Source organism: Ranitomeya imitator, chromosome 3 (assembly GCF_032444005.1).
Source record: "Ranitomeya imitator isolate aRanImi1 chromosome 3, aRanImi1.pri, whole genome shotgun sequence".
NCBI lineage: Eukaryota > Metazoa > Chordata > Amphibia > Anura > Dendrobatidae > Ranitomeya > Ranitomeya imitator.
This window is the reverse complement of record NC_091284.1, coordinates 45,374,309-45,391,324: the sequence shown is the minus strand read 5'-3', so window position 1 is coordinate 45,391,324 and position 17,016 is coordinate 45,374,309.

The window sequence follows — 17,016 nt, the reverse complement described above, 5'->3', positions numbered from 1 at the left end:
AAGTGACTTTAGCGGTCCTACATATTGGATACCCCCCAAAAGTGATACCATTTTAAAAACAACACACCCTGACATATTAAAAAGGCGATTTTCAGGAATTGATGTAAAGTGACATGACAGGTATGAAAAATTGAATTTTTACCACCTAAATGTCGCTAACTTCTGAACAGGTCGCTATAACCGGCAGACTCTAAGCTCATTATTTGGCCATGAACTGCCATGGCAAACATCAGGACCACACAATCATGATCTCAGGGTGCCGATGGGGATAAATAGGAAGCCCCCCACACTCTGTTAACCATTTATATGATAGAGTCATTATTGACAGCAGCATCTAAGGGGTTAAACAGATATGGACGGTGACAACACTGATCGTGGCTGAAGCAACAAGTCGTCTGCTATAGTTGACAGCCGACAGCTGCTGGAGGGGGGGATGCTTTACTCTTATATCTCAGGTCAGTAAAAATACGTATTGACGGTCATTAAGGGGATAGAAAGAATAGATATACGGTATATACATAGAATATATAGATATAAAGATGTCAGAGACATATATAATTATAACAGTGCATGTGTAGCTTAATGTACATGTTTTTAATTAATACATTCATAATTTTTCCCAAAAAAAATGGCGTGTGATTCACCACAGCTGACTTTAATAGCCTGGGAAGCTACATGGGTAGTACCCCCCTTCCCTGGCTATAAACATCGGCCGATTTCCCTCTTTCCCTAGACTGGTTAATAAAATTTAATTTTCTATCTATCTATCTATCTATCTATCTATCTATCTATCTATCTATGTATCTACTATCTATCTATATATCTATCTATTATCTATCTATCTATCTATCATCTATTTATACGAATTTTATTGTATTGAGCGTGTATATGCTCCTTTAAAAATATCTTTACAGTGTTTAACTCCTTTGGTCCTTTAATTATATTGCCCAGAATATGATGCTGTTATAACTTATGCTCCATGAGTGGATTTTTAGTTTAATATTCTGAGGAATCTCGGTATAACCTTTCCAGCATCCAAAATGGCGCTGGCTTTGTAAACTGTCTACCGCCCATGCGCGGGGAGACGCGAGTTCCCTGTTATGCACTTTGTGTGTTTTTTTCTTTTGCACATGCGCATTCTACACAGCAGGACGCCGAACGCGGCGTGCACATTTGATTGCTGAATGGGGTGAGCCATGAAATGATTTATAAAAGACAGCTGTGTGTAAATTATTACGGTAATTAATACTGGATCGACTATTGTATGATATTCTATGTCTGTGTGTCATTGCACTGCACTTTATTAAATTCGCACTTGTATTAGTCACTATATGCACTCTACATATATTATCTCTCATGAGTTATTATAATCTTTTTTTCACAAATGATATTAAGTATGCTCAAATTGTTTGTATGATAAATACCATGTCTTTACACTGTCACCTTGCTTGAGAAAGGCTCTTTATAAGCTGAAACGTCGCCATGATGGGCTATTAAAATTTGAGCACCTTCAAAACTTTATCCATAATGGTGTGCTGCCTCTAATTTTTTTGAACTTCTATCTACGGTATTATCTATCTATCTATTATCTATCTAGATCTATTATCTATCTATCATCTATCTATCTATTATCCATCTATTTATCATCTATTATCTATCATCTATTATCTATCATCTATTATCTATCATCTATTATCTATCTATCTATCTATTATCTATCTATCATCTATCTATTATCTATCTATCATCTATTTATCATCTATCTATTATCTATCTATCTATCTATCTATCATCTATCTATCATCTATCTATTATGTATCTATTATCTATTATCTATCATCTTTCTATTATCTATCTATCCATTATCTTTCTATCTATTATCGATCTACTATCTATCATCTATGTATCTAGCTATTATCTATTATCTATTATCTATCTATATCTATTATCTATCTATCTATTGTCTATATATCTAGTTGACAATATATATATATATATATATATATATATATTGAAGAATATTTCCTTTGAAAACGATGTGTAAATGACAGAGAATTACTCTATGTGAAATCTCATGTTGAAATCACATTGCGTACATATTTGCATTCTCTTGTCATTCGGATGCTAGGTTATAAATATCGGATTGTACTCACATGAAAGTCACATGCCACTTGCATGACACTCGTCCGACTTTTCAGGAACAATATTGGACCTTTTTTTTTTTACGGTGATGGGTATGAGCCCCAATATTGTGCATTGTGACACAAAGGTGACCAATGACCTTCTGACAGCAAAACGTAATGGTGACCACTCTCTGCTCATTCTTCTCGACCTTTCTGCAGCTTTCGACACTGTTGACCACCCTCTCCTACTCTCTAGGCTCCAGTCACTTGGCATTAAGGACACTGCTCTCTCCTGGTTCTCTTCCTATCTTTCTGACCGCTCCTTCAGTGTTCTGTTCTCCAGCTCCACTTCATCTCCTCTTCCTCTCACTGTTGGGGTACCTCAGGGCTCAGTCCTTGTCCCACTTCTCTTCTCCCTCTACACAGCCCCAATTGGACAGACCATCAGCAGATTTGGCTTTCAGTACCATCTTTATGCTGATGACACACAACTATACACGTCAGCCCCTGACCTTACCCCCGCTGTACTACAGAACGCCACTGACTGTCTGTCTGCAGTCTCTAACATCATGTCCGCTCTCTATCTGAAACTCAACCTCTCCAAAACTGAACTTCTTCTGCTCCCGCCTTCTACTAGCCTCCCTAAATCTGACATTTCCCTCTCCGTGGGTGGCACCATAATAACGCCTAGGCAGCAGGCGCGCTGTCTGTGTGTTATGTTTGACTCTGATCTCTCCTTCACCTCCCACATACAATCTCTTGCCCGCTCGTGCCGCTTGCACCTAAAGAACATCTCTAGAATCCGCCCTTTTCTCACCATGGAGACAACAAAAACTCTCACTGTCGCCCTAATCCACTCCCGCCTGGACTACTGTAACGCTCTATTAATTGGCCTCCCCCTCACGCGACTTTCCCCTCTCCAGTCTATCCTTAATGCAGCAGCTAGGGTCGTCCATCTGGCTAATCGTTACTCGGACGTGTCCGCTCTTCGCCAGTCATTACACTGGCTGCCCATTCATTACAGGATACAATTCAAAGTACTTGTTCTCACCCACAAAGCTCTCCACAGTGCGGCACCCCCTTACATCTCCTCCCTCATTTCTGTCTATCGGCCTAGCCGACCGCTGCGCACTGCAAATGACTTTCGACTAACCTCTGCACTAATCCGTACCTCCCACTCCCGACTCCAAGACTTCTCCCGTGCTGCGCCAATCCTCTGGAATGCTCTACCCCAAGATATTAGGACCATCCACAACTTGCATAGTTTTAGGCGCTCGCTCAAAACTCATTTGTTCAGAGCGGCCTATCACGTTCCCTAATCAGTCATTTTATGTTTGTGTATGTGTAGCCCATTCACTGTCTCCATCTATCCCCCACCCCCTGAAGATGGCTGGACCATCATTGTAAATACATCATTGTAAATACACACCTGTACTTTGTATCTCCCCCACCTCATTGTAGATTGTAAGCTCTCACGAGCAGGGTCGTCATATTTTGCTTTATTACAACATTGTTACCTATGACTGTTGTGTTTGAAACTGTTAAACTGTAAAGCGCTGCGGAATATGTTGGCGCTATATAAATAAAGATTATTATTATTATTATCCAGAGTAGTGATGAGCATGAGTAGTATGCTCATTACTCGAGTTTCTCCGAGCATGCTCGGGTGGTCTCCGAGTATTTCGGCGTGCTCGGAGATTTAGTTTCTGTCTCCATAGCTGCATGATTTGCGGCTGCTAGACAACTTGAATACATGTGGGGATTCCCTAGCAAACAGGCATTCCTCACATGTGTTCAGGTTGTCTAGCAGCCGCAAATCATGCAGCTGTGCCGACATAAACTACGGTAAATCTCCGAGCACATCCAAATACTCAGAGACCAGCCGAGCATGCTCGGAGAAACTCAGGTAACGGGCACACTCGCTTACCCCTAATCCAGAGAGAATCAAACACTTCATAAACAGCAGGCAATATTCTACAACCAAGACCGTGCGTCTACTCTCCATAATATCAGTATTGGAAAAAAACTCTCTATTTGAACCCTTTCATGACAGGGTGATTTTTTTCATTTTTACTCTTTCGTTTTTAAAAATGATCTGTCAGTATGATTACCCCAATAAAGATGGTTATCCGATATCAAATTTAAGGATGTTTTATTTAATATTTTGGTGGTTTAAAAAAAATTCCGAACTTAAAAAAAAAAAATTGGCATGTGTCTCTTTTTTTCTGAGTCTCTATTTTTCATTCAATAGAGCTGTAAGACGGCTCGTTTTTCGTGTGACGAGCTGATTTTTTCATTGATACCATTTTGGAGAAAATGTTGATTGCTTTTTATTGCATATCTTGGTTTTTCTATATTTTCCTTTTTAACGTTTTTTTATACTTTTTCATCATTTTAGAATTTGATAGATTGGAATTTACAGGTATGATGATACTAAATAGGTTTACGTTTTACTCCTTAATTTTTGTAACTGGGGAGAAAGATGGTGGTTTAAAAACTTTTAGATTTTTTTTTACTTTTTTTTTTCATTTTAACTTTAATTTTTAGTCCACCTAGGGAGACTCGAACCTGCGATCACTTGATTGTGAAACTATATACTGCAAAACTTTTGTATTACAGTATCAGGGTCACAAAAGGGAGGTAGCTATTACTATGTAGGACATGGGGCGGATATTATTATAAAATGCCGTAGTACGATGGAGAGCTGGAAATCCAATCAAAAGTGTGTGTGTTCTGCGAGATGAAACATAGAAGTCGTCATGATGGTCTGGGCCAGATGGAGAAAGGAAAATTAATGACTGCAATCAGAGAAGACGTTACTTGATTTACATTGACTCACTCGCTAATAATACTTGATGTTTGCATAGTTGAAAAAGGCGATTACGCCGAAACGCGCGTCGGGGTGGGTGCACTCGGTGGGTACGTTCTTTTCCAGCTTCATTCAGGTAATGTGTTTGTTACATTCCACTCTGCCTTTGTTCTTTACTACTCCTATTTAGTAATCATGGTATTTATTGATTGGTGGATTAGGTGGAATGGATACACGGTATATATTCGTTTATGACTACACTTGCTGGTAATGGGAATTTCCCATTATTATGTGGACATTGCCTTTGATATATCGTACCCTCAGTAGTGCCCCCTTGCGTTTCCTACGTGCACACTGTTACTTGCTATTCTCCACTCCTTATTGGCCTTTTGCCAAATATCCTGGTATAACTGTATTCAATTAATAAAAATATATTTATACATTTTTGAATATTAGTATTCTGGGTGTTTTTTGATCGTGTTGTTTTTCAGTGTTCTTGCTCATAGTTGTGTTAGTGCATAACGGAATTACTTTTTTTGTTTAGGTCGGAAGAACACATATGGACCCTGACAGCGACACTGGGGCATCTGAGCAAAAGGTTGGTGGGGGGTACGTGGTGGAAAGTCCAAAAGTTTCTTGGGAAACTATAGGATTCTAGCTGTACTCCTGAACGTAAACCCATGTCGAAGTCAACAGAGGAACCTCTAAGAAATGATGGGTTAACCCAACCATATCGTGTATATATATCCAGATTATTGATGCAATTCCCAGCCAAACCCAGGGTCTCTTTACTAAAACTAACAATAATGTGACCAAAATTTAAAAAAAGAACGGACATGTGGATCTTAAAATCTGCACCCAAGGTCAATTTCCATGTAGAAAATTACATCATGTAGATGAAGTTTGTTAACTCCTCACCCAGCGGAATGCTACTGTCTGCTGCTACAGAATCTACCAGCAGCACCAACAACCTGTCAATGTAAGCTACATATAAAACTCAGCTGGTTGTCAATGGAAACAGTCAGCAAGCTTGTTGTCTTATCTCTAGCAGCTGCGCTCCTATTTGCAGTGGGACAGGCAGATTTATTTGGGGGTTTTTTACATTAAAAATGTACATTGCGCGGCACATAGGACACAATGCCAACATTGCAAATCACCAGAGTAAGGGTTTAACAGAAAATTGGCTAGCAAGAAATTCTGTAAGATTTCAGCTTTGAAGCCTGCAAAACTGTCAATGATCTCTGAGATGCAATACAAGGTGTTTTTGGATCAGTGACTCCACCAGCAGAATAGTGAGTGCAGCTCTGGGGTATAATACAGGATGTAACTCAGGATCAGTAATGTAATGTATGTACACAGTGACTGCACCAGCAGAATAGTGAGTGCAGCTCTGGGGTATAATACAGAATGTAACTCCGGATCAGTAATGTAATGTATGTACACAGTGACTGCACCAGCAGAATAGTGAGTGCAGCTCTGGGGTATAATACAGAATGTAACTCAGGATCAGTAATGTAATGTATGTACACAGTGACTGCACCAGCAGAATAGTGAGTGCAGCTCTGGAGTATAATACAGGATGTAACTCAGGATCAGTAATGTAATGTATGTACACAGTGACTGCACCAGCAGAATAGTGAGTGCAGCTCTGGAGTATAATACAGGATGTAACTCAGGATCAGTAATGTAATGTATGTACACAGTGACTGCACCAGCAGAATAGTGAGTTCAGCTCTGGGGTATAATACAGGATGTAACTCAGAATCAGTAATGTAATGTATGTGCACAGTGACTGCACCAGCAGAATAGTGAGCGCAGCTCTGGAGTATAATACAGGATGTAACTCAGGATCAGTAATGTAATGTATCTAAACAGTGACTGCACCAGCAAAATAGTGAGTGCAGCTCTGGGGTATAATACAGAATGTAACTCAGGATCAGTAATGTAATGTATGTACACAGTGACTGCACCAGCAGAATAGTGAGTGCAGCTCTGGAGTATAATACAGGATGTAACTCAGGATCAGTAATGTAATGTATGTACACAGTGACTGCACCAGCAGAATAGTGAGTTCAGCTCTGGGGTATAATACAGGATGTAACTCAGAATCAGTAATGTAATGTATGTGCACAGTGACTGCACCAGCAGAATAGTGAGCGCAGCTCTGGAGTATAATACAGGATGTAACTCAGGATCAGTAATGTAATGTATCTAAACAGTGACTGCACCAGCAAAATAGTGAGTGCAGCTCTGGGGTATAATACAGAATGTAACTCAGGATCAGTAATGTAATGTATGTACACAGTGACTGCACCAGCAGAATAGTGAGTGCAGCTCTGGGGTATAATACAGAATGTAACTCAGGATCAGTAATGTAATGTATGTACACAGTGACTGCACCAGCAGAATAGTGAGTGCAGCTCTGGGGTATAATACAGGATGTAACTCAGGATCAGTAATGTAATGTATGTACACAGTGACTGCACCAGCAGAATAGTGAGTGCAGCTCTGGGGTATAATACAGAATGTAACTCCGGATCAGTAATGTAATGTATGTACACAGTGACTGCACCAGCAGAATAGTGAGTGCAGCTCTGGGGTATAATACAGAATGTAACTCAGGATCAGTAATGTAATGTATGTACACAGTGACTGCACCAGCAGAATAGTGAGTGCAGCTCTGGAGTATAATACAGGATGTAACTCAGGATCAGTAATGTAATGTATGTACACAGTGACTGCACCAGCAGAATAGTGAGTGCAGCTCTGGAGTATAATACAGGATGTAACTCAGGATCAGTAATGTAATGTATGTACACAGTGACTGCACCAGCAGAATAGTGAGTTCAGCTCTGGGGTATAATACAGGATGTAACTCAGAATCAGTAATGTAATGTATGTGCACAGTGACTGCACCAGCAGAATAGTGAGCGCAGCTCTGGAGTATAATACAGGATGTAACTCAGGATCAGTAATGTAATGTATCTAAACAGTGACTGCACCAGCAAAATAGTGAGTGCAGCTCTGGGGTATAATACAGAATGTAACTCAGGATCAGTAATGTAATGTATGTACACAGTGACTGCACCAGCAGAATAGTGAGTGCAGCTCTGGGGTATAATACAGAATGTAACTCAGGATCAGTAATGTAATGTATGTACACAGTGACTGCACCAGCAGAATAGTGAGTGCAGCTCTGGAGTATAATACAGGATGTAACTCAGGATCAGTAATGTAATGTATGTACACAGTGACTGCACCAGCAGAATAGTGAGTGCAGCTCTGGAGTATAATACAGGATGTAACTCAGGATCAGTAATGTAATGTATGTACACAGTGACTGCACCAGCAGAATAGTGAGTTCAGCTCTGGGGTATAATACAGGATGTAACTCAGAATCAGTAATGTAATGTATGTGCACAGTGACTGCACCAGCAGAATAGTGAGTGCAGCTCTGGAGTATAACACAGGATGTAACTCAGGATCAGTACAGGATCAGTAATGTAATGTATGTACACAGTGACTGCACCAGCAGAATAGTGAGTGCAGCTCTGGGGTATAATACAGGATGTAACTTAGGATCAGTAATGTAATGTATGTACACAGTGACTGCACCAGCAGAATAGTGAGTGCAGCTCTGCAGTATAATACAGGATGTAACTCAGGATCAGTAATGTAATGTATCTAAACAGTGACTGCACCAGCAAAATAGTGAGTGCAGCTCTGGGGTATAATACAGGATGTAACTCAGGATCAGTAATGTAATGTATGTACACAGTGACTGCACCAGCAGAACAGTGAGTGCAGCTCTGCAGTATAATACAGGATGTAACTCAGGATCAGTAATGTAATGTATGTACACAGTGACTGCACCAGCAGAACAGTGAGTGCAGCTCTGCAGTATAATACAGGATGTAACTCAGGATCAGTAATGTAATGTATGTACACAGTGAGTGCACCAGCAAAATAGTGAGTGCAGCTCTGGAGTATAATACAGGAGGTAACTCAGGGTCAGTGTAAAATGAGTAAAGTAATATGTTTACAAACTAATATTGGAGGTCCCAATTCAGCCCTAGACTCCTTTACTGCTCTCCATTGGCATAACGGTGCTATAGAGAGCTACAAGCGTGACAATTTGTAAATAAAAGGGTTATATGGGATTAAAATAATATCTGTGGCACACCGATCCATGAGCGGAGTCTGGTACTGCAGCTCGTCTCCGATGAAGTTAATAGGGCGGCTCCGCAGTACCACACACGTCCTCTAGTCCGCTCGCTGCTGTGCTTTCTAATCCTATACAACTTTTTATTCCCATTCCAGTATGGACAACCAGGACTTCAAAATCCATTCTTCAGATACGTGGGGGTCCGGCAGCTGGTGTGAAGGGTCATAAAAAGTCAATTATGGGAAAATCCCTTTAAATAGGGCTCTTAGACAAGTTTTTTTTTTTTTAATGGGTCCCCATACTTCTGGGCCCCACAGCAATTGTTATGTCTGTCCTTACAGTCTTAATCCGCCATGTTTTGCAGTGATACTTTTGGTATTATAGCATGCGTGTTACATTACTATGTGTCCTACGCATCTCACTATTCAGCATTTCACTGCTTAGAAAGGCGGCTATAGAAAAGGTGGCAGAGAACCCGCTTACACCCCAATCCTTCACTGGGTTACGAAAATTTGTAATTAACCGTCCTTTGTTTAGAAAGAGTGAAATCCACTAGACGGGATTAGCTCTTTGTCTTGCTGAATTTTCCCACAGACTTGTCTTATTGCCCGATCCTAGAAGTTTCCACACCGGACACAATACTCTGTCGACGACCCCTGCACTGCCAGCGAGACGGGGGCAGCGCCGCCTCCAAAATAAGGACTTGGGGAATCAATTGCCATTTTAACAAGGGGATAAAAAAAGGAGGAAAAATCATTTCTGCTGGGTCAGAAAATAATGAGATCACTATAAAATGAAGACAACGCTTGTCCGAATACCAGACATAGCTGTAGGTTTACACTGGAATTCCCATATATGTCTGCGGTGAACATCGTACATCATATACATCATATACTTCATATACATCATATACATCATATACTTCATATACATCATATACATCATATACTTCATATACATCATATACTTCATATACATCATATACTTCATATACATCATATACATCATATACATCATATACTTCATATACATCATATACTTCATATACATCATATACATCATATACATCATATACTTCATATACATCATATACTTCATATACATCATATACATCATATACTTCATATACATCATATACATCATATACATCATATACATCATATACTTCATATACTTCATATTCATCATATACATCATATACTTCATATACATCATATACTTCATATACTTCATATACATCATATACTTCATATACATCATATACATCACATACATCACATACATCATATACATCACATACATCATATACATCACATACATCACATACATCATATACTTCATATACATCATATACTTCATATACATCATATACATCACATACATCACATACATCATATACTTCATATACATCATATACATCATAATACATCATATACTTCATATACATCACATACATCACATACATCACATACATCACATACATCATATACTTCATATACATCATATACATCACATACATCACATACATCATATACTTCATATACATCATATACATCATATACTTCATATACATCATATACATCATATACTTCATATACTTCATATACTTCATATACATCATATACATCACATACATCATATACATCATATACATCATATACTTCATATACATCATATACTTCATATACATCATATACATCATATACTTCATATACATCATATACTTCATATACATCATATACTTCATATACATCATATACATCATATACATCACATACATCACATACATCATATACTTCATATACATCATATACATCATATACTTCATATACATCATATACATCATATACTTCATATACTTCATATACATCATATACATCATATACATCATATACTTCATATACTTCATATACATCATATACTTCATATACATCATATACATCATATACTTCATATACATCATATACTTCATATACATCATATACATCATATACATCACATACATCACATACATCATATACTTCATATACATCATATACATCATATACATCATATACTTCATATACTTCATATACATCATATACATCATATACTTCATATACATCATATACTTCATATACATCATATACATCATATACATCACATACATCATATACTTCATATACATCATATACATCATATACATCATATACATCATATACTTCATATACATCATATACTTCATATACATCATATACATCATATACATCACATACATCACATACATCATATACTTCATATACTTCATATACATCATATACATCATATACTTCATATACATCATATACTTCATATACATCATATACATCATATACATCACATACATCACATACATCATATACTTCATATACATCATATACATCATATACTTCATATACATCATATACATCATATACTTCATATACATCATATACTTCATATACATCACATACATCATATACATCACATACATCACATACATCATATACATCATATACTTCATATACATCATATACTTCATATACTTCATATACATCATATACATCATATACTTCATATACATCATATACATCATATACTTCATATACATCATATACTTCATATACATCATATACTTCATATACTTGATAATACATCATATACTTCATATACTTCATATACTTCATATTCATCATATACATCACATACATCACATACATCACATACATCACATACATCATATACTTCATATACTTCATAATAAATCCCTGCAAATCACATGTCCACAGCGCGAGTCTATGCAGCACGTGCTGTATGGGAATGATTTCTATCTATCCATCTATTTATCTATTATCCATCTATCTATCCATTTATCTATCAATCCATCTATTTATCTATTATCTATCTATCCATTTATCTATGTATCCACCTATCTATATATTTATCTATTATCTATCCATCTGTTATCTATCTATTATCTATCTATGTATCCATCTATTATCTATCTATCTATCTATCTATCTATAATCTATCATCTATTCATCGATTATCTATATATCTATCTATAATCTATCCATCTATTCATCGATTATCTATCTATCTATCATCTATCTATTATCTATTATCTATCTATCTATCTATCTATCTATTATCTATCTATCTATCCATCTATTATCTATCTATTTATTATCTATCCATCCATCTATTATCTATTATCTATTATCTATCTATCTATCTATTATCTATTATCCATCTATTATCTATCTATTTATTATCTATCCATCTATCTATTATCTATCTATCATCTGTCTATAGCCCCCGTCACACATAGCGAGATCGCTAGCGAGATCGCTGCTGAGTCGCAAGTTTTGTGACGCAACAGCGATCTCAGTAGCGATCTCGCTATGTGTGACACGTAGCAGCGACCAGGCCCCTGCTGTGAGATCGCTGGTCGTGTCGGAATGGCCTGGACCGTTTTTTGATCGTTGAGGTCCCGCTGGGTAGCACACATCGCTGTGTTTGACACCTTACCAACGACCTCGTTGACAGGACGTCCCATTGAATCGTCATGAAATAGCATCGTTGTACAGGTCGCTACAGGTCGCCGCATCGCTGCTGCGTCGTTGGGGAGATCGCACTGTGTGACATCTCACCAGCGACCACATAACGACGCAGCAACGATCCCTGACAGGTCGTATCGTTGTCGGGATCGCTTAAGCGTCGCTATGTGTGACGGGGCCTTATCCATCTATTATCTATCTATATATCTATCTATCAATCTATCCATCTATTATCTATCTATCCATCTATTATCTATCTATCATCTATCTATCAATCTATCCATCTATTATCTATCTATCCATCTATGATCTATCTATCCATCTATTTATCTATCTATCTACTAGATGGTGGCCTGATTCTAACGCATCGGGTATTCTAGAATATGTATGTAGTTTATTTATGAAGTTTTCAGAATAATGCAATTTATACACAGGATTCAGCAGGCCGGCCGGCCGCGATCAATTAGCGAAGCGACTGTCGCGGCCGGGCATGACCAATCAGTGAAGCCAGGGCTGGCTCCAGGTTTTTGAGTGCCCCGGGCGCAAGAGTCTCAGTGGGCCCCCCTCTTTAACACATACCACGATTCATGATGCACAGATACAGCAGAGAAATATAGCACAGCCCACGTAGTATATAACACAGCCCACGTAGTATATAGCACAGCCATATAGTATATAACACAGCCCACGTAGTATATCACACAGCCACGTAGTATATAGCACAGCCACGTAGTATATAACATAGCCCACGTAGTATATCACACAGCCACGTAATATATAGCACAGCCACGTAGTATATTGCCCAGCCACGTAGTATATAGCACAGCCCACGTAGTATATTGCCCAGCCACGTAGTATATAGCACAGCCCACGTAGTAAATAGCACAAACAAGTAGTATATTGCCCAGCCACATAGTATATAGCACAGACACGTAGTATATAGCACAGCCCACACAGTATATAGCACAGACACGTAGTATATAGCACAGAGACATAGTATATAGCACAGACAAGTAGTATATCACACAGCCACGTAGTATATAGCACAGCCACGTAGTATATAACATAGCCCACGTAGTATATCACACAGCCACATAGTATATAGCACAGCCACATAGTATATTGCCCAGCCACATAGTATATAGCACAGCCCATGTAGTATATTGCCCAGCCACATAGTATATAGCACAGCCCACGTAGTAAATAGCACAAACAAGTAGTATATTGCCCAGCCACGTAGTATATTGCCCAGCTACGTAGTATATAGCACAGACACGTAGTATATAGCACAGCCCACACAGTATATAGCACAGACACATAGTATATAGCACAGACAAGTAGTATATTGCGCCGCCACGTAGTATATTGCCCAGCCACGTAGTATATAGCACATACATGTAGTATATAGCACTGATGCATAGTATATTGCCCAGCCACGTAGTATATTGCCCAGCCACGTAGTATATTGCCCAGCCACGTAGTATATAGCACAGACACGTAGTATATAGCACATACATGTAGTATACAGCACAGAGCCACGTAGTATATTGCCCAGCCACGTAGTATATTGCCCAGCCACGTAGTATATTGCCCAGCCACGTAGCGTAGTATATAGCACAGACACGTAGTATATAGCACAGACACATAGTATATTGCCCAGCCACGTAATACATTGCATAGCCACGTACTATATTGCACAGCCACGTAATATATTGCACACCCACGTAGTATATAGCACAGAGATGTAGTATATAACACTGCCCATGCAGTATATAACCCAGGCCACATAGTATAGAGCACAGCAATGTGGTATATTGCCCAGCCACGTAATATATACCACAGCCACGTAGTATATAGAACAGCCCACATAGTATATAGCACAGAGATGTAGTATATAACACAGCCCAAGCAGTATCTAACACAGCCCACGTAGTATATAGCAATGTGGCCATGAGGAAGAAACTGGCGCACTACTATAGCACAATTCCCAACTGCAAATCAAATAAATGATAACAAATATCAAAAGGATAAACTGATTTAGAAAAAAGTACAAAACTTTATTACCACATAATACACAAATATAGAAACACACAATAAAATCCAAAATGACTGGACAGGTAATCTAAGGAATGATGCATATAGGCAGTGACAGGCTATCCAAAGTACAGGGGTACTCTAACCGTAACATCATCTGATAACAGTGTCTAACAATACATATATAAGTAACATGAACTGTAAGAGTACATAAATGGGTGAGAGGAATACATAACCACCAGCCTGCTCTCAGGACAATCTAAGTAAATAGGTATAGTAACCGCACATTATGTCCCCATTATCCATACAGATCAAAAGTCAGTCAGGAGCAGATGCTGGATAAGGAATTTCTCACCCATAGGACAGCACTGAACACCGCACACACCCCAACACGTGTTTCGCTTCCGCTTCTTCCGCTTCTTTTGATCTGTATGGATAATGGGGACATAATGTGCGGTTACTATACCTATTTACTTAGATTGTCCTGAGAGCAGGCTGGTGGTTATATGTTCCTCTCACCCATTTATGTACTCTTACAGTTGGGGTTACTTATATATGTATTGTTAGACACTGTTATCAGATGATGTTACGGTTAGAGTACCCCTGTACTTTGGATAGCCTGTCACTGCCTATATGCATCATTGCTTAGATTACCTGTCCAGTCATTTTGGATTTTATTGTGTGTTTCTATATTTGTGTATTATGTGGTAATAAAGTTTTGTACTTTTTTCTAAATCAGTTTATCCTTTTGATATTTGTTATCATTTATTTGATTTGCAGTTGGGAATTGTAACTCTTTTTTTCTTATGGTTACTGCATTGCTCTTTAGAGTTTTCCCCTAATATGGTCCTTACATATTATCAGTTCTGGTATATGTATATACTATAGCACAATTACATATGAAAGGGGTGCAAAAGAGTGGTAGCATAACATAGTACTAAGGAAGACACAAAAAGGAACACTCTAAGGCAATGCACACCACTATGAATTATAAATATAAAAGGCAAACTTTATTAACACTGCAAATATAAAAACATCTAAATACATAATACCCCCCAGGGTTAGAAAGATGAGCAATAAATGTCTATGTCCAGAGCAAACACAGGACAATGTGGACAGTCACATATAATATAAATGGTTCTAGATAACCCAAGGAATAAATACATCCAAAGATTGTACAGTATGTAGTATGCACGTGTATGCCAGAATAAAGTTCATGTGCCTGCTGTATATAAGAAATGATGCACATGAGCCTAAATGAGCATAATGCTCATCTTTCTGACCCCGGGGGGTATTTTGGTTTATTATCTGTGCATTAAAGCGGGGTCATCTTCTATAGTACATGATATATATATTTTTTGTACCTTGTATTGCATTTATGTAAGATTTGTACACTTCTGACCCCTGTTACTCTGGCAGGATCACAATGGGGGTGATGTGATTGCTTTTAGATGTTTTTATATTTGCAGTGTCAATAAAGTTTGCCTTTTATATTTATAATTCATAGTGGTGTGCATTGCCTTAGAGTGGTCCTTTTTGTATATAACAATGTGGGCACCATATCCCGTTTAAAAAAAGAGTTAAAATAAAAAATAGTTACATACTCACCTTTCGTTTCGAGTTAACCAATGCTCCTCGCGACGCTCCGGTCCCAAGAGTGCATTGCGGTCTCGCGAGATGATGGCGTAGCGGTCTCGCAATGCATGGACCGGACCGTCGTGAGGAGCGGGAAAGGCCTGGGCTGGATCCGGGGGCCGATAGAAGGTGAGAATACAATGATTTTTAATTTTTTTTTAACATTAGATCTTTTTACTATTGATGCTGCATACGCAGCATCAATAGTAAAAAGTTTGTCACACAGGGTTAATAGCAGCGTTAATGGACTGCATTACACCGCGGCATAACGCGGTCCGTTAGCGCTGCCATTAACCCTGTGTGACCGGTGACTGGAGGGGAGTATGGAGCGGGCACTGACGGCAGGGGAGTAGGGAGCGGCCATTTCACGGCTGCACTGTGCCCATCGCTGATTGGTCGTGGCCGTTTGACCGCGACCAATCATCGACTTGGGATTTCCATGGCAGACAGACAGAAAGACAGACAGACAGAAAGACGGAAGTGACCCTTAGACAATTATATAGTAGACTAGATTGTGGCCCGATTCTAACGCATCGGGTATTCTAGAATATGCATGTCCCCGTAGTATATGGACAATGATGATTCCAGAATTCGCGGCAGACTGTGTCCGTCGCTGATTGATCGAGGCAACCTTTATGACATCATCGTCGCCATGGCAACCATTATGACATCATCGTCGCTGTGCCCGTTGCT